Source organism: Dendrobates tinctorius, unplaced genomic scaffold (assembly GCF_039654945.1).
Source record: "Dendrobates tinctorius isolate UK_male_01 unplaced genomic scaffold, ASM3965494v1 ptg000214l, whole genome shotgun sequence".
NCBI lineage: Eukaryota > Metazoa > Chordata > Amphibia > Anura > Dendrobatidae > Dendrobates > Dendrobates tinctorius.
The window spans coordinates 11,699,295-11,719,940 of NW_027361881.1; the positions used below are offsets into that span (position 1 = coordinate 11,699,295).

Below are 20,646 nucleotides of genomic sequence, written 5' to 3' on the forward strand. Positions count from 1 at the left end.
TGCAGGATGTGCACAACACAGCGCATGTGACAATAATTAAATGATTAAATTGGTATTCCTTCCCAGTTTACCATTTTTGCCATATTTATGTCAAGCAATCCAGTCCTGCAAATGCATATGTATGATGCCATATACAAAGTGCTGTGGCCTGCGGCCGCCTGTCATGATATGTAGCGACCCCACAGGGAGTAGCTCAGCAGACGGCACGGCACACACACAACGGGATGGAAATGGGGAGAGGAAGGCCCTACTGATAGGGAAATGAGGGATGGACACCTCCTGCTCAAACCTGAGACTGACCCTGCACTCCCCTAACACCCTAAGTGGGTCCTTCCCCCACCGCCATCAGGAACCTTGTCCCTCGCTGTCACCTAGTGCTGCCCTGGCTAATGCACTGGCCGGCAAGGGCGCTAAACTCATCACTGCAGATGAAACGACACGGGACAGTGACAAACACGAGACACACGAGGACAAAAACGCCAAACTTAGATTAATAGCTTTCTCTGCTGCAAAGCACTGCACAGCAGAAGAAAGGCACCCGGACCAGGAAACCAGCTGTAACGCCACAGCAGCCAGAGAGCTCCTTCCTCCAGGCTTGGTCACTATAGAATGCTCTATCACCAACAGTCAGCTGATGCATCAGGTGACTATGTAAAGGATGGTGGAGTGGTGACCACCTACATCAGCTGACCCAGCCCTCTGCAGTTGCAGCAGGGTTCCAGCAAGGGAAACTGACATTAACCCCCGCTGGTCCTGAAAGGAAAAACGCTCCATTTAAATCAAAGTGGAACCAGAGCTGCCATAAATCCAAAAATGGATGGTGACACCGCCTTATCCTGGCACTGGGTCAGTGGACGGTTCACCACTGTGTCCTGCCAGTCCCATATCTTTATTCTCCAGTGCAGGTCATGTATGTGAGCTGCGGATATATACTACATATTGTTATAGTAGATAATTTTCTGGACTGCAGGACAGTATAGATCTCGACCTCATATAAATATCACACCTCAAAAAAAAAATTGTCTACATTTAGATTGTTGATAATTGTTATCATTGGGCAAAGAGGAGACGATCACATCATCTGCATTACCGGCTCCAGGATGAGCATAAACCACAGAGAAGAAAAATCAGAAGATTCACCATGCTTAACCCAGTATGGGGAGGTACAAGCAATGAGATGCGATGTAGCTTCATTCTTCACTCAGGGTTATTGTCACTAATGGGTGATGAGAACTAGATGAACATCCAGCCAGAAAGAGGAGAACCCCAAGTTTCAGTGTCATTATCATATATCCCAAGAATCAGTGCGTGATTATTCTGTTCTGTAATTGTCAGCATCATTACTCCCTATTCAAGGTATCAGTGTCACTACCCTGTGCTCAAAGTGTTAGTGTCATTATGCTGTAACCCAAGTGTCAGGGTCATTATGTATTGTTTGGAGGAGGCAAAATGAGGCTTACACTGAAAGGAACACCCTGCCAACAGTGAATCATGGCGGAGGGGCTTGGGGAAGTCTACAGTGAAGCCTAGTGGGAGCTTATTGATTCCTACAGTGATGCATGGTGGTGGCTTGGTGATGCTTATAGTGTAGCACAGTGGCAGTTGCCGGGTAATACACTGTCTGTTGCCAGCTAGTACAGTGGCTCAGTGGTTAGCACTGGAGTGATTGGTTTAACTCTGATCAACAATAATGAGATTCCACCTCTCAGGTACACTTCAGAAATTAAAATCAATTAACTGATTTGATGCCTTGGGCATCTAGGTTTCTCTTTCATGATCTTGCCATTGCTGCTGGTAGTCATATTGATAACCTACCTATAAATAATCTCCTGGGCAGCATGGTGGCTCAGTGGTTAGTAATGTTGTTGAAGTCATAGGTTCAACTCGGACAGAACACGCTGAGATTCCACCTCTCGGGCACACTTTAAAAATTGAAGTGAGTGGCTGTAATGGGAACTAGTTTCTCTTCTCACACCCTTCTCATAGGTGTTGGAAGTCATTTTCATCACTTAGCCAGTAAACAGCTCTTGGACAGCACGGTGGCTGGGTGGTTATGTTGGCAGTGGATTAGTCTGTCTACAGTCCAGCTGTTCAACAGTGAAGATATATTTATTGATGAACAAAGATATAACGCAGCTTACAACTGGTATTTCTTACAGCTCGGGATCTTAGCATCTCGTCTGCTGCCAGCTTGTAAAGTGAGAGCAGAACGTGCTCCAGCTACACACAGTGTGAACAGTGAGCGGGAACGTCCTGGTGCGCTTATTTTTTTTTAGACAATGTATTATGGACAATGTAGCACTAACTACTGTTGGAGACAGAGACTCCTGCCCCAATAAACAGTAGTACATAGTAGGTGTAATATATGTAATAATAAACATTATCCCGGCAGGTTAGCATTATCGCTTTCCATTGCTCGGGTTATTGGTTCAACTCTAACCAAGGACAACCACTTTCATCGTCCATAATGGGCGCTATCATACTTCTCCCTGCTCTGTGCATTGACTGACACCAGTACTGCACCACGAGAACAGTTTGGCCTAGTGGGTAGGAGCGCAGTAGAGAGGGGCTGGCAGGGAGACGCTGCATCGCTGATTGTGGGGGTGCGGCTTTATGGCCATTACTGTCTGCCGATTTCAGGCCTGCTGGTGCTGAAGCGAGGACAATCGATGGCAGAAAGATCAGTTAGACGACCAGTTTTCTGTACCCTTAAAGCATAGGTGTCGTGTGAATAATTCCTAGGTCACGTGGAACATCTTTATGGTCGGTTTGTAGGCTCTGATGGAAAAATCCATTCTGCCCGCTGGAGGCATCGGCCTCATCTGCCAAATCGCACTCCATCTGCTCACGCTCCAGTAAAGAGCTGTCACTTATTTACATGTGTCGTCTCCTGCTTCTTCCTATATGTATCATCTCTTTCAGAAATGTTTCTATGGAAAGGCGTAATAATAGTATCAAATGTCCTAAAATCACTTGCCAGCTCCAGCATGTTCCCGCAGCTGAAAAACCTCTTACAGGTTCTGATAAAACAGAAGCTGTCAAGATTTGTGGAAGAAAAGGATGACCAGGCGGGAGAAGCTTTGTTATGTAATATTTCCATATCCGTCTGTTTTATTTAGTTTTGTAGAAAAAAATGTGCAAATAAATCACAAAGGACCCTCAACGTTAATGTTTGCTGCGTGCCGTACTCAACCTGGACAGTCATCGCAATAAGGGGAGAGAAGTCAGACCTGTATCCTGCCCAGAATGGTTATCACTTCCCTTACCCCGCTTGACGATGGGGAGAGAGAGGTAGGTGTAGTCTTCCTATATAGACCTCTTCAGATTAGGGGGGGGGCTTTACTATTCATATTGCAGTGGGCTGTAAAATAGTCCAAAAGTTTAAAATGAGAGTTCATGCAGTGCTATGGATAGTGGGGTGCGCAATAGTGATGAGCGAGTGTGTTCAGATAAGGTGTTATCTAAGCATGCTCAAGAGCTAAGTGAGGGTCTTCGGCATGCTCAAATAATATGTTAGATTCCCTGCGTCTGAATGTCTCATGGCTGTTCTACAGCCTCAATATAATTTTGATACAATCACTGTTTCCTTTGCTTCATAACCTGTATAACCCCACCCACACCTCTGATTGGCTCCTTCCTGTATACATTGTGCAATCAGTGCTTGGGGCATGGTGGACAAGGAGGCACGTGACACCTAGTCCTGCAGTGATCATCTCCTGCAGATAAAACACTGATTGTATTGAAACAGCAAAACACAACCCAGTAAGTGACACATCACTGGAATCAAGGTTTTCTGCCCCTACTTCGTGCTGCTCTCGGATTACCTAGCAAAAATCTGCTGATTTCCTTAAAAGAATTTTAGACCACCCCTGTAAAGAATGATTTTTTTTTCTGCTCCAAGAATCATTTTTAGGATGTGAGGATCCTCCGAACGTTTCTCTCCTCTACACATAGCTGAAGTCGGTATCACTCCGACCAAAGCACAGGACCGGGACTTACTTCTGCTGCAGAGACCAAAGGGTTTGGAGGGCTTTTCTCTTTTGGAATCGTAATAATGAAAGTAGCAAAGACATTTATCGTATTAATGGGGGAAATTGCATGTGGCGCCCCCTATTGTTACCGCTAGCTTATAACAATGCCGGCTTGTGTGTCACATCTTACTATCCTATAATATCAGACTCGGTGATGTGATGAGTTCTTACCCGGGAGGAAAGTATGTTCACTACTTCATAGCCGCTAATCTATGTAACTGCGCCCCCGGGAGTCCTCACCGCAGCCGTACATCAAACGGCCATATTCCTACTGATGTTCTACAGGCTTTACCATCTGTAGATCCAGAGGATTGTGATGTATGTCTCTTTGTATTTTATCATGGGGAAACGCATTAAAGGTATAGGGAATAAAATAATAAATACTAATACCTATTTATATAGCTTTTACCATTTCACCACTAGAGGGAGCACTTAAAGGGAACCTGGCACATTGCAGATGGAGTCTGATCAGCGGGCATCATCTTGTAGAGCAGGAGGCGCTGAACAGATTGATATATAGTTTTATACTAAAAGATTTTCAATATCTATTTTTTTCTAACCTTAGGAGTCCAGTGGGCGGTCCTCAGCATGCACAGTCACAGACAGCCCACTGGACTCCTAGATAGAAAAATGAGTAGTATACAAGTTATACTGAATCTTTTCCTATAAATCTATATATCAATCTCCTGCACTGCAATATGATGCCCATAGATTGGACTTTATGTACAATGTGACAGGTTCCCTTTAAGAGCTTATTGATAACAATGGGAGTTGTATAAATCCATGTTCATAGACTTTTCCTAAGTGGTCAATGCAGAAAGCTGTGTAGACAGAAGAAAGAAGATTTGGAGCTTAGTGTCAGAAAGAAAATTAAAGGGGCTGTCCATAGCTAATATATTAATGACATGATCTTTGGAATAGATGGCAATCAATATAAGAATATTGGGAGTCTGACAGCTGGAAGCTTACAGTGGACAGAACCAGAACACTGCAGCAATATAGTGGCCACTCTTGGTACTGCAGCTCAAATCCTATTCACTTTAACTGGATGTAGGCTGCAGTACCCTGGAATGGCCACTGCTCAGTGTATGGAGCTGTGCTGCTCAGGCTCTGGGCACTTGCAATCAAAAAGAAAATTAAACGGGTTGTCTAATGTGTAACGAATGGAAGCAGAGGCTAGATGGTGAAGTGAACCCACAAGACCACTAGCCGGGGGGACTCCGAAGGGGGCGTAACTATGCGAACCCCAGACACCCGTAGCAAGACCCCTCAAACAGGGCCAGGTTGGAATGCCCAATGGACACAAGGTGCCACCTCCAGTTAGACCCCGAACACATGGAAGCTGACCCAGCAGGACAGGCAGGCTGGCAGGAACTGCAGGAGGTGGAGAACTAGGCAGGTGGCAAACAGCTGGAGTGGGTAACGGGCTGTAGCTGGCAGGCGATGGCGCAGAAGGTACTGGTGTAGTCTTGGAAGATGTGGAGAGACTTGGCAGGCACACTGCGGAGACAAACCGGAATTAGCAAGATGCTAGCAGAGCACAGGCAAGCAGGTACAGAGAACCTGGGAATAGCATTGATAGAGGAAATAATACAAGACACTCAGCCATTGACTGAGACCTATTTTTGAAAAAGGTGCGCTGTCTCTTTAAGAGGCTGGGAGTGTGCGCACCCTCAGAGCCACTTCAGGAGACTTACGGGCCACGCGCAGCGTCCAGAAAGCAGTGGCAGGAGCAGGCAGCACGGGACATGGGATGGAGACCCCAGAAGACTGGCATCGCCGCTGGGCACCGTGCTGAAGTGAAGACCCCGAGGCACCAGTACTGGGAAGCGGACCGGGCACAGGGCAGAGGCGCTACAGTACCCCCCTTTACACCCCCTCTTCAAGCCTGCAAAAAATCTCTTCCATAAGAGAGGGACCTGGATATTTTCTTTGGGCTCCCAACTAGAGTTGAGCAACTTTGGTCGGATCGGGTTTCGTGAAACCAGAATGAAACAAAATTTGAGTCGGATGAAACTGGTCCGACTAGGGCAAAAAAAGTCGGAGTTTCGTCCGAAACCCGACCCCAATGCAAGTCAATTGGGGAATAAAAGTCGGTATTGAGTGGATGAATGTCATCCGCTCAATGCCGACTTTTATTTCCCATTGACTTGCATTGGGGTCATCCGACTCAAATTTTGTTTCATTCAGGTTTCCCGAAATCCGATCCGACCAAAGTCGCTCAACTCTACTCACAACACTTCTCCTCAGGACCGGAGCCCTTCCAGTCCACCAAAAAAAGTCTTTCCCTGTACCCTTTTTGTGGCCAAAATATTTTCAAGGCAAAGGAAGATTTGGCTTGGTTAAAGACCGACAAGGTCGAAACGCGTAGCCTCTGTCTGTTATGGCACCTGTGGAGAGCGCATAAGCTATTTGTGCATTTTAATACGTTTTTTCAATAAAAGGATTTTATACGCAACTGGAACCAATTCTTCCTTTGCCTTGCTCGTTTCCACGTTTGTCTGCACGGGGTTTCGAGGATCAGCGCAGGTGGCTGGTGAGCTGGCTTACTTTTCATTTTGTCTTCCAAAATATTTTCAACCTCAAAGACATCCTCCTCACTGACGGGATCTGGAGTGGTACCTAGGTCCTTAAAGAAAGAGCTAAAGATTACCGGTTTGAGAAGGGAAACATGAAAAGAGTTAGGCACACGCAAAGAAGCAAGCAATTTCAACTTGTAGGAGACAGCATTAATTTGTTTAAAGACCTCAAAGGGACCAATGAAGCGAGGTCCCCATTTGTAGAAAGGCATCTTCAGACGGATGTACTTGGAGGAGAGCCACACTTTATCCCCAGGCTGAAAGGTCGGAGCATCCAGACATCTTTTGTCGGCACGCTTCTTCATGCATTGCAACGCTCTCTCTAGAGCGGTCTTGGTGTCTCTCACATTTAGAGATATCCTCCATAAGGGTGTCAGCAGCAGGAATGCCCGAAGGCCCAGAGATTGGAAGAGGAATTACTGGTTGGAATCCAAAGACAATCTGGAAAGGAGATTTAGTAGAGGACTCATTTACATGATTTTTATAGGAGAACTCTGCCCACGGTAGCAGCTTGACCCAGTCATCCTGATGCACGTTGATGAAGGAACCTGGATACGATCTGATTAATCCTCTCCACCTGACCATTGGATTGAGGGTGATAAGCAGAAGAGAAATCCAACTCCACATTCATTATTTTACAGACCGCCCTCCAAAACTTCGAAGTGGACACCCTTGTCAGACCCAATGTGGAGAGGAAACCCAAGGAGGTGGAAAATATGCTGAATGAAGTAGTCAGCAAGTTCAGGAGCAGACAGAAGACCAAACAGGAATAAAGTGAGCTATCTTTGTAGAGTGATCCACCACAACCCAGATAACAGAGCAGCCGGAGGAGACGGGGAGGTCCGTAATAAAGTCCACAGCGATGTGCTGCCAGGGAACTGAAGGAATGGGAAGCGGTATAAGGTGTCCGGATGGAAAGCTTGTTTCGGGCACAGGAGAGACAAGCTGAGACGTACTCCCCAATGTCTTCTCCCATTGTAGGCCACCAATAGTAACGGAAAATGAGTTGCAAAGTTTTCTCCAGTCCGGCATGACCTGCCAACTTGGAAGAGTGACCCCAAGGAAGAACTCGCCTCCTGTCCGAACTGGAAACCAAGGCTTTCTGGGAGGAACCCGAGACAGATTGATGGAGGCTACAGTCACCACTGTGAATGGCTCAATGATGTGTTGAGGCTCCTCCTCCAAATAGGGGGGCAGAAAGGCCATATAGAGTGCATCAGCTTTGACATTCTTGCAGGCAGGACGAAAGTGCAGAACGAAGTCGAATCAAGCAAAGAACAAGGACCATCTGGCATGGCGTGGATTCAGCCTCTGTGCAGACTGGAGGTAATCTACGTTTTTATGGTCGGTGAATATGATGACCTGATGGACTGCTCCCTCGAGAAGAAGCAGGACCAACTTGAGAGAGACTGAAAACAGGACAGGACTTGGCAATTCAGCAGCAAGGTACAGACTGAGTCTTTTGCTCAGGCATCTCCCTATGGGTGGAGATGCTTTAAGTACCCGATGCCTCTTGGCAATAGGCTGGGACCAAATTAGAGGCATGCACACTGTCTCTATAAAACTCTGGAAGTGCCGCTGCTGCCCCCTAGCCTACAGCCAGGAAGTATGCAGCAAGTAAGGACATGAGGCCCACAGCATGGAGCAGGCAGAGGACAGAACTCACAGCATGGCCTGGAGTGGTAAGTAAGATGGTGTATCTGCCTGATGGGAGATATAAAGCCATGCAGTGATGCCGGCAGGGACATTACAATATCCAGACTCGTATCTGTATTCTTTGTGTCTCATTCCACCTGCCTGGAGGCTGCATACCGAGGCCCGTACCTGTATTCTATGTGTCTTTCTTCCGCCACCCTGGGGGCTGTATACCTAGGCCTGATTCCTTCATCCTGAACTTGTTCCTGTGTCCGTCCTTGTCTGTACTAAGTCCATTTCCTATACCTGTTTGCATCCTTGTCTGTAGCCTTCCATACTCAGCTGTGTGTGTCCTTGTGTCTGCTCCCGTCCCACATCCTGTGGGTCTGCTCTGCTCCCGCTCCTCTGCTTTGCTCCGCACTCTGCGGCTCTGTTCTGCTTCCGCTCTGCACCCTGCGGCTCTTTGTCCTTCTTGTCTGTACTGGTTCTTACCGGTTCGTTTATCCCTCTAGTCTGAATTGGTTCCTACTTGTTCCTATATCCCACTCGCATCTGTGTTCCTGTCCTTTGTCCTTCCCGAAGAAATTCCTATTCCTCCAGTCTGAACTAGTTCCTACCTATTCCCATATCCTACTTGTCCCTGCCTGTGTTCCTGCACCACCTGAAACGGTTCTGGTTTCTCCAGTCTGAGCCCTGCCTGCCAGAGTGCCAGCTGAACCTGCCCGCCAGAGTGCCAGCCGTGCCCGCCTGCCTGCCAGAGTGCCAGCTGTGTCTGCCAGATTACCAGTCGTGCCTGTCAGTACTTGCCCGCACCTGTCATTAGTGTTCTGTTCCCCTGTGGGATCAGCTGCTACTGCCAGACACAGCCCTGGAGTGGTATCTGGCAGCTACCTGCTGCATAAGCCTGACCTCACCACTAGAGGCTCCAGTAAACACCAAGGTAGCTGCTTAATCACACCCCTCCCGAGTAGTTTGGTTTGTTGCACAGTGAGGCCACAATCCTCTCTCGCGCCATCCAGTTTGGGTGTGAGCGTTACAACAACTACACAAGAATAGAGGAGGTCCCTGAAAATATCATTCACAAACTCCTGGAAGACCGCAAGAGCATTACTGAGCCCGAATGGCATAACCTGATATTTATAGTGGCCATCTCAGGTGTTGAAGGCCGTCTTCCACTCGTCTCCCTGGCATATACGGATCAGGTTATAAGCCCCCTGAGATCCAGCTTGGTGTAGATCTTGGCTCCTCTGAGACGGTCAAACAATTCCGAAATAAGTGGCAACGTGTATTTGTTTTTTACCGTAATGTGATTCAGACCCCTATAATCGATACAGGGCCGTAAGGATCCATCCTTCTTCTTAACAAAGAAGAAACCTGCACCCGCCGGAGATGATGACTTACGAATGAATCCTCTGGCTAGGTTCTCCTTGATGTATTCCGACATGGCTTGGGTTTCGGCTTGGGATAGTGGATAAATTCAGCCCAGTGGAGGGGACACCCCCGGGAGCTTGATCGATGGGACAGTCATACGACCTGTGAGGAGGCAGCATCTCTGCCTCTTATCGAAGACGTCGGTGAATGACCAGTAGGAGGACGGTAAACCCGGTAGGGAAGATGACGGGGCGTACCAGACGAATGGGAGCGAGGAATCTGTTGAAACAGGAGTTTCCCCAGTGCAGGACTTCGCCGGTCCTCCAGTTTAACATGGGCTCGTGTGTTTGTAGCCAAGGTCAACCTAAAAGCAAGGGGTGATATAAACCAGGAAAAACGTGAAAACAGATTCTCTCAGTATGTGTCAGACCTACCTGAAGTACCACTGGCTCAGTCTGAAAACGAACAGGTTCAGTCAGGGCTCTGCCATCCACGGAAGTCATCAACACGGGGTTCTGAATGCTCCGGACTGGAAACTGGTAACGGCCCACCACGGCTTGCTGAATGAAGTTCCCGGCGAACCCGGAATCCAGGTAGCTGTGAGATATAGCAGGAACGTGGGATGCAGTGATGAGCAGAAGGCAGAGCAAGAGTTAATGGGTTTATTACAGGGGATACTCAAGGCAGGGAGAGTGTAAGAGGTATAGAAGGTAAAGCTTAGTATAGATACAGAAAGAGAATAAATGTTCATATAGCAGGTAAACTTATCTTTCTGATGTTTCTGGATGTTGAAGGCTTGAAATCCCATGGTGGTGCTGCAAGTGACCCGAGAAGTCTCCGGCCTAGTCCTGTAGGAAAGTGAGGCACTGCCTCCTGATGGCAGCGGCGTATCATGGCTCTCCTAGGCGTAGCCTCGTGGTCTCGGGCTGAAGCAAACGATGTAGAGTAGTTTGTGGCGCCGCCTTAGGACAACTGGATTCAGAGGTGGGGGCCTGGGCTATGCTACCTGGCTCTGCGTATTCCACACAGTGAGAACTAGGTTGCGCGCCAGCAGCAGTCAGAGGAACGGCACACAGTCAGAAGTTGCTCAAAGTCAGTATTCGTGTGGGCTGGTAATATGCAGCACGGTCCTGTACTCTGGCGTCTGTCTGTGGAGAGTGAGTCAGCCTTCTGCTGCGCACTCCGTCTTCCTGCCAAAAGCCCTGCATTGGCGCGCACCATCCTTTTTAAGTCTGACCCCCCTACAGTCGAGTGCAAAGGTCTGTCCTGGTCAGAAAGCTCTCCCCCGGCAACAGTGGTGACGGCCCTAATAGTTCCGGCCCTAACACAAAAGAGATACCACTAGCCCGGTCCATCTCCCTACATAGCCTGCAATGGAAAAACTGACAGTGCCGAAGGACACTGACACGGTCGTCAGCAGGAAAGGAGAGGAACGGTCATCACCGAGGGAAGCCTCTCCTACTGGCCCTAGGCTATGGAGTTTCCCGACCTCTCAGGACAAACACAGATCAAATGCTTGGAGCTGTCACAGTAGAAACACCTCCCCTCCGAGCTGCGAACCTCCTGGCGCTGCTTAGCCATGTCCAAACAGTCAACCTGCATAGTCTCTGTAGAAGAAGCAGGGTTATGAAAAACAGTCGGCCTTTGGAAGCTGGGTGCCAGGCCAGGCCTTCTCCCGCTTAGTTTCCCCGGAGAGCTCTTGAAATCAGAGATCAATCCAGGTCGCCAGGGATATCAGGTCATCCAGAGACTTAGGGACGTCCCGACATGTCTGCTCATCCTTAATTCTACCAGACGGACCCTTCCAAAAAGTGGCCACCAACGCCTCGTCATTCCAGGAAAACTCGGAGGAAAGAATGCAAAACCGAACAGCGTACTGGGCCACTGTGAGATCCTCCTGACGCAGGCGAAGAAGAGAAGAAGCTGTCGAAGTAGTATGACCGGGCTCATCAAAGGTCCTGCAGAAAGCCCCTAGGAAAGACTGGAGGTCATTGACTAACGGATCTCTCTCTCAACAGATTTAGCCAAGCGAGAGCCTCTCCAGCGAGGTGAGACACAATGAATGCTACCTTAGCCAGATCAGAAGCAAACAGATGGCCCAGAATTTCAAAGTGCAACATGCACTGAATAATGAACTCCCGGCACTGGGCAGGATCTCCGTCGAACCAGGTGGACAGACAAGGTCCTTTACCTGACGAATAGCTGGGAGCCTGGAAACCAGCAGCAGAGGTGGTTGTGGTCAGAGCAGGAACGGATGAAGCCGAAGATGTTGCCAAGTCCACATGGGCTGACAAGTTCCGCAGATAAGACATGATCTTCTGCTGGTTCCTCAAGCGGGTGACCTCCTGGTATAACTCAGTGGCTGAAGGTGGTTCGGAGCCGGCGGGTTCCATGGCCTGAGCAATCTGTAACAAAAGGAAGCGGAGGCACAGATGGTGAAGCCATATCATTCGTTTAATGAAATTTTCATAGAACCAGAAGACCACTAACCTGGGGGCTCCTAAGGGGGCGCAACTATGCAAACCCCAGACACCCGCAGCAAGACCCCTCAAACAGGGCCAGGTTGGAATGCCCAACGGACGCAAGATGCTACCTGCAGTTAGACCCCAAACACGTGGAAGTTGACCCAGCGGGACAGGGGGGCTGGCAGGAACTGCAGGAGTTGGAGAACTAGGCAGGTGGCAAAAGGCTGGAGCGGGTAATGGGCTGTATCTGGCAGGCGCTGGCACAGAAGGTACTGGCATAGTCTGGAGAGATGTGGAGAGACTTGGCAGGCACACTGCAGAGATAAACCAGAATTAGCAAGATGGTAGCAGAGCACAGGCACGTAGGTACAGAGAAACTGGGAATAGCAACAGGAAACACTTGTTGCTCAGGCATCTCCCTAAGGGCAGAGGTGTCTGACATAATACAGGACACTCAGCCACTGGCTGAGACCTATATTTGAAAAAGGTGCACTGTCTCTTTAAGAGACCGGAAGTGCGCATGCGCCTCTCCAAGAGACCTACGGCAGCATCCAAGAAGCAGAGGCAGGAGCCGGCAGTGCCGAACATGGGACGGAGACCCCAGAAGACTAGCATCCTCGCTGGGAACCATGCTGAAGCGACGACCCCGAGTCGCTAGGTGAGTACCTGGAAGCGGACCAGGCACGGGGCAGAGGCACTACAAAAGCTAGGATAATTATCAATATAAGAAAGGTGAATGGGCAACACGAAGGTCCTACAGCAGCTGGAAGTACATAGTGGACCGAACTGGAACAATAGAAAATGTTATACACTGCCAGAATTTTCCCTTCTGGGAAAAAAGAGAAAGTAGTACTTTTTCGAGTGCAGTAAAAAAGCAATAATGTCACAATTAGAAGAAAAGCCATATATGATACACCTCAATATACACCTTATATGAGAAACAAAGAGGTGCTCCAAACCTGGTTATTGTGGGGGAATCCTTCAGGTAAAGGTCAGGCAAAGTGCAATTAGGGCAAGAAGATCCCAGTGACAGGAGATACCTAGGAAAAAAAGCATAAAAATCACCAAGAATGAATAAAAAGTAATCAATAATAAAAATCACAATGTTTTTTGACAATAGTTAGGCTTCCTCAGGTGTTGTCCGAGTCTAGAGAAAAGGCGGACATGACATGAGCAGCTGCACGACTGCCCCATGTTAACACACGTTAAGAGGCAGAGTCGTGTAGCTTCTCCTGTCATGTCCGCTTTTTCTCTGGACTGGCTGGACACCTGAAGAAGGCTGGATACTGCCGAAACGCGTTGTGATTTTCATACATTTTTAATTACTTTTTAATCATTCTTGCCGATTTGTCTAGTTTTTTTTTCCGCTTGGCATCTAATAGAAACTGCAGCATTTTTTGCGCACCTGCCTAAAACTTTTGCATAGTGTTTGTGCAGAAATTATGATAAAGGACAGGATCATTAATTACATGGTGCGTGCCGTTATCTTGTCCCGGATGGGCTGGCACCCAGCAGGTATTGGAGCTCTCGCCGGCACATGTCCCTATCACGGATCTCCGTTGCATTTTTGATTGATTGCCACTACCACGTTATAGAACATGGTAGCTTTAACAAAGCCCCGGGAGAATTATCTCCCCTCAGCCCTGGACTTGACTTTGATTTATGACTGCATAAAATGCAACTTTCCCTTCCTCCCCGCAGGCGAGTGCGCGTCCCGTGGGAGAAGTGGGTTGGTTACGGTTGCGCGTAACGTTACGCGACAGCTCCATGACATCCTCATCCCCCTCTACCTCCTGTGTGGTCGTCTATGCTCATTTCCAGCCATATTGCTCCATTCTCCTCTATGATTTTGGGCAGCACGGTGGCTCAGTGGTTAGCGCTGCAGTCTTGCAGCACTGGAGTCCTGGGTTCGAATCTCACCAAGGACAACATCTGCAAAGAGTTTGTATGTTCTCGTGTTTGCGTGGGTTTCCTCCTGGTACTCCGGTTTCCTCCCACAGTCCATCGGGGACAGTGATGAAAATGTATGCAAAACTGTAAAGCGCTGCAGAATATGTTAGCGCTATATAAAGATTACTTTTTAAATAATAAAGAAGAGAAGTGTAAAGAAATGGCGCCCGATATAAGTAATCAGGGAGTTCGAAAACAGTTTGTGTCCAGTGGGGTGACAACCTCTCAAAGATCCCAAAAAGGGGTTGTCGGACGCTTAGTAGGGAAGGATCCTCATCTGTAAGCCAGAGCCGAGAGTTACAAAAAACTTTTTAGAACTCTAAAGTATGGAGGAACGGCAGAGGAGAAGACTGGAGGTTCGGTCTGACCCGAAACGCGTTGACATTCCACTATTGAATAAACAATAATTAATACTGACCTGTACAAAATTTAGTCCCATTGCTTCCCACATATACTTGGAGGGAGAGCTCATTGATGTGCAATTCTTCTATTCACCTGTGGTGGCGCTACAGGGGAATTAAAGACTTTCATATCAATGTGACACCCTATGAAAAATTATTACTGGAAGGAGCTCAGGATGGGGGGGCATTACACCAGCAAGGGGCCCAGGATGGGGAACATTATTACATTAAGAGGCTCAGAATGGGCGACCTTATTGGGGAATATTATTACTGCAAGCGACCCAGGATAGGGAACATTATACCAGGAAGGGGCCCAGAATTGGGGACCTTATTACTGCATGGGGGACCTTATACCTGGAAAGGCCCTGGATGAAAAATTATTACAGGATAGGGACCTTGTTATCGGAAGGATCAAAAATAAACCGCCATCGAGTGTGCCGCAGAGGATGCCCCCCATGGCAGCTTCGGGTGTAGCGATGCCATCATTGACCGGTGCCGATGGGGTTAACGAAAGGAGGCATCACTATAATGCTCCAGGACAGGTATGGATTATTCCGCTGGTATATCAGAACATTGCTTGTTTGGACTGTCAGGACGCATTGTGACCGCTGTCATACTCCGCAACATTTTCGCTGCTAGGTCCCGTCTCCTATATTAACTACATAGAAAAGCTTCTTTTACCTGTTTGTTTTTTAACTTTGCAAAAATGGATTATGAGAAGACGAATGGAAAAACCCTTTCCATGCCACATGAGCATTCGGCAGCGCTCCACAAGCAGGTAACCGCATTCGTGTTGCGCTGTGATAAAGACAATCTGTCACTTGCAATTAATAATAATTTTGTTACTCGGTATAAACGCCGCTGTTCTCCTGAATCCAGCAATGTTATTCTTTTCTTCCTGGTCTCTGTTCCCGAGATGTGGTCACTTCTACCTTTTAGAGAAATCTACTCTGTTTACCAAGTGGGCGTGGTCACTATATTTTCGTGGGTGTGTTCTTGAGGATCACGCCCAGTTGTTAAAAAGACTTGATATATACACAGGGAAAAAGAGGAACGGAACGGAGAGGCGCACGAACAAAAGAAATACATCGCCGGATTCAGGAGAACAGCGGCAATTACACCAGGTAAGTATATTCTGTGTATATACAGTATATATATATATATATATATATATATATATATACACACACATACACACACTGCTCAAAAAAATAAGGGAACACTTAAACAACAGAATATAACTTCAAGTAAACCAAACTTCTGTGAAATCAAACTGTCCACTTAGGAAGCAACACTGACTGACAATCAATGTCACATGCTGTTGTGCAAATGGAATAGACAACAGATGAAAATTATTGGCAATTATCAAGACACCCTCAATAAAGGAGTGGTTCTGCAGGTGGAGACCACAGACCACATCTCAGTACCAATGCTTTCTGGCTGATGTTTTGGTCACTTTTGAATGTTGGTTGTGCTTTCACACTCGTGGTAGCATGAGACGGACTCTACAACCCACACAAGTGGCTCAGGTAGTGCAGCTCATCCAGGATGGCACATCAATGCGAGCTGTCGCAAGAAGGTTTGCTGTGTTTGTCAGCATAGTGCCCAGAGGCTGGAGGCGCTACCAGGAGACAGGCCAGTACACCAGGAGACGTGGAGGGGGCCGTAGGAGGGCAACACCGCAGCAGCAGGACCGCTACTTCCGCCTTTGTGCAAGGAGGAACAGGAGGAGCACTGCCAGAGTCCTGCAAAATGACCTCCAGCAGGCCACAAATGTGCATGTGTCTGCACAAACGGTTAGAAACTGACTCCATGAGGATGGTCAAAGGGCCTGACGTCCACAGATGGGGGTTGCGCTCACAACCCAATTGGAAAAATGAAGTTCAGTCTCAAATAGATGCCTTTTAATAAAAAAGTCCCTAAAGGTGGTATACCCCTTTAAGTATGTAGTGTCAACCCATTTCTAAAAGTGGTGAGAGCTTGAGTTGACATGCCGAGGAAAAGAGAGAGGTGGTGGCAGAAAGATTCCAGGTAACAAAAGAGAAGTGGTCAATGCGTTTCGAGTCCAAGTCTGGATCATTTAGGAATCGGCAACCTTTTTGTGCCCACCCGACCACAGTGTTAAAGAGAAAGATGTGATAACTCACTAGAGGATGGGAATAGAATCGTGAGCCGGAATCAGGACCCGAAATGCGTTAATTTGTCCAAACGTAATAATCTTACAAAATATTCTCTTGTCACAGAACGAGCCATTCTCAAGAGCAGAGGACTGTGATAAAACCTGCAGAAGTCTGGAATAATGGTAATTCACGTGTCGCCTTCGCACTCGAACATTCGGTAATAACTGTCTCAGGGCTTTTTTCACATTAAATAATTTTTATTTTATTGCAGCGAGTGGCAAGAAGTCAAAATTCAGTTTTACCTATTTAGTAAATTAATACACTTCTCCTGTGCCATTTATTAAGTCCCTGAGATGAAATTCACTTAGACGAAGGTGATGTAACATTGATAAATGCAAAGTATCTCAGCTTCATCAAAACGTCTGCGGAGCGGGGCGTCCTCCATTAGTAGATGTCTACATGCTATGTATTTATGGACCCGGGGGGACGAGACGGGTGGAGATCCCAATTTTCATTAATACTCATCAGTTTTTCATGAAATGAGTTACCTCACTTCTTGTCTCGCTTCTTATCTCAAGCCGAGACTTAAAGGGACACTCCAGGTGCTTCCTCGACTGGCAGCATCTTACGACCCCCCCCCCCCATACATGTTCTCGCAAGAAGAAAATCATCGGACCTGTTGAAATTCAGAATCTTGATTCTTTTGTCTTCTGGGAAGAGGCAGGACACCGTCATATGCATTGGATGGTTGGTTGACCATCCAAAATCTGCTGACGTTCATCTTGTGTGTATGAGCATCAAGCATGATAAATTTGCAACTAATTGGTGATGGTTTCCAGGACTGACCAGCTCTGGTATGATCATCAATGGAGAAGTAGCCACCAATGGATCACTTGGATCAAAGTTATCGTAACTTCTTTTGGTGACTCCCTTCTACCTTTGGTCTACGTGATTGCTCTTCGTAAAGTAATTACTTTGCGAAGAGCGATAGCATAGATAAAAGGTAGAACTTGAAGTTCCCTATTGTACACATACCACGGCAACCCAATTATAAACTTGTGTCTTTGGCAGGCCACCTCACATATCAAGACTTGAGTGCAACGCTACCTCTGCACCATGTATGACCACATCTGCATTGAGAGTTGGTACCAGGAATGGCCTGACCTCATGACAGCTGGATGAGGGGTCCATGATCTTCTCCAATCATCATTTTTCTATAAACAGTATCCAGTTTTGCAGTAATTGCCCTGTAGACATCATCGGATGATTTTAAGTGTAGATTATGGTCAGTGGTCCACTGCCAGTTCATCACGACAGCCTACATGCTTAGACAATTTGTAGGAAACCTAGTGTGCATGTACTACTGGGATGTAAGGGTTCTTTAAGGAGTGGGGGATGATTGAATTATCTGCATACCCAAAACTTTTTTAGTTAGGTAGATGACCTCTGTACCAGCCCAAGAAAACGAGTAAGAAGGGTCAGCCTGAGAATCCGAGAAAGATAGAAGAACCAAGCAACAAGTCCTCAAGGTTAGGAGGAGTGGTGGCACCAGCCAGCATCAAGTCCTCAGTTAGGGAACATGGCAGCACTGACCAACACCATCATCAGGCATGGGGCCCGATTTATATTTGGGATCCCATACAAACTCTCAAATAGCAAATTCACTTAGACATGAGTGAAACAATTTGAGGAACCCTCGTCCAAAAGTCACATCATTAGCCACAGGACCGGAGCTCCACTTTAGATACTCAAGTATCAAGGCTTGAGTTCAACTGCTGCCTCTGCCCTGTGTAAGACCACCTCTACACTGACAGTTGGTACCAGGAATGACCTGAACTCATGACAGCTGGATGAGGGGGTCCATGATCTTCTCCAATCATCATTTTTGTATAACAGTATGCAGTTTTGAAGTGTTTGCCCTGTAGATATCATTGGATGATTGTAGGTGTAGATCATGGTCAATGGTCCACTGCCAGTGCATCACGAAAGCCTACATGCTTAGAAGACAAGTAGGAAACCTAGTAAGCACTTACTATACAGGGTGTAGGGCCCCTTTAAGAAAAAGGGAAGCCTAAATTCACTGCATACCTAAAATTTGGGGGATTCGGTAGATGTCCTCTCTACCAGCCCAAGAAAAGAAGAGATGGAAGGGTTAAGCTGAGAATCCAAGGAAAGAAGAAAGATGGACCAAGCACCAAGTTCTCAAGCTTAGGAAGAGTGGCAACGTCAACTAGCATCAAGTCCACAGGGTTATGGAGAGTGGCGACACCAACCAGCATCAAGTCCTCAGGGTTATGGAGAGTGGCGACACCAACCAGCATCAAGTCCACAGGGTTATGGAGAGTGGCGTCACCAACAGCATCAAGTCCTCAGGGTTATGGAGAGTGGCGGCACCAACTGGCATCAAGTCCTCAGAGTTATGGAGAGTGGCGGCACCAACCGGCATCAAGTCCACAGGGTTATGGAGAGTGGCGGCACCAACTGGCATCAAGTCGTCAGGGTTATGGAGAGTGGTGGCACCAACCAGTATCAAGTTCTCAGTGTTATGGAGAGTGGCAGCACCAACCGGCATCAAGTCCACAGGGTTATGGAGAGTGGCGGCACCAACTGGCATCAAGTCGTCAGGGTTATGGAGAGTGGTGGCACCAACCAGTATCAAGTTCTCAGGTTTAGGAGAGTGGCGGCACTGACCGGCATCAGCATCGTGCGCCATATTTATATTTGAGATCCCATACAGAGTCTCAAATAGCAAATTCAATTTGAGATTGGGGAATAATTTTGGAGGACCCTGGTCTAAAAGTCACATCAGTAGCAACCGGACAGGAGCTGGACGGATGGCCTCCTATCTGCTGAAATCATCCTTACTGCATCTGATGTCATGTGCATCACACCACAACGATGACATCACACTGGGCCCAGTAATCAGAAAGGTCACCAGGCAGGAGCAAGCTCTCAGGCTACTACCCGGCAGCCATGGACTACCGACAGAAGGGTAAGGAAGGACACATCTGTATCTGGTTAGTTGCCAAATTCTTCTTTGCTCTTGATACTTTCTCACATTGATTTAAAATGAGCCAGAAATAAACTTTACAAAACAATCAGGATTGTAATTCCTTGAGTATCCCCCTGTTTAATACACATCGCGAGCTTCGTTACATTCCCATTCATGGGTAATCGGATTTTATCTGGGTTCTACGTGCGACTCGGTGATTTTTTTCATCTCTCGGCATTAAGCAGACATAAGGAACATCTCGTTACCATAAACTGCTGCATAATAGCGCGGCATATTAGATAACTGGTAATAAAGCATCCCTGGAGTTAGCCCGAGCGGCCCAGGAATCAGGACTTCTGCAAACCATTTGCTGATTAATAGACTTCCGGTAATAGTCCCGGGCGCTCAACCACATGTGATTGACTAAATTTAACCCTAAGACGACCAAAGCACCATGATACAGTGGTTGCACCATGTTGCCGTCTGGGATCTGGGCAGGTGGGGTCATATATAAACCGGAAGAGGGGAACAATATGAGCAAACAAAGGGGAGGGTGGTAAGCAAGATTCTTCTGCCTTCTGTCTCTAACAAGATAGCATTACATACCCCTCCTTCCCACCTGGCCACATAAACCACCCACTGTGGCTACTTGGCCCGTTTCCCTAATTAACTCCTTCTCAACCACTTATGCAGTGGGGACACTGCAAGATTGCCAGGTACACCATCATTAATTCACTACATTAGACCACCAGGGATTGTCAGATAACCCCCTTCAGTACCCTAGACCACCAAGGATCCTTACATTATCCCCTTCACGGTCCTAGACCACCAGGCATCCTTAAATAATCCCATTCACTTCACTAGACTACCAGGGATCCTCAGATAATCCCTTTCATGGCCGTAGACCACCAGGGATCTTTACATATTCCCCTTCACTATCCTAGACCACCAGGGATCCTTACATTATCACTTTCATTACTCTAGACACCAGAGATCCTTACTTTATCCCCTTCACTGCCTAGACCACCAGGGATCCTTACATTATCCCCTTCATTGCCTTACACCACCGAGTGTTAGGAACGGCGGAACGCACTAAATAAAA

General features: G+C 47.4%; 1 long non-coding RNA gene across 1 annotated transcript; it reads right to left on the bottom strand.

The window, feature by feature from the left end:
• Nucleotides 1-4,801: 4,801 nt before the first annotated feature.
• On the bottom strand, nt 4,802-10,971 carry LOC141058682 (uncharacterized). The gene is made up of 3 exons (XR_012222275.1): nt 10,051-10,971; nt 6,582-6,660; nt 4,802-5,531 (listed from the first exon to the last, which is right to left on the bottom strand). It is a non-coding gene; the product is annotated as an uncharacterized lncRNA (long non-coding RNA).
• Between the last annotated feature and the right edge of the window lie 9,675 nt (nt 10,972-20,646).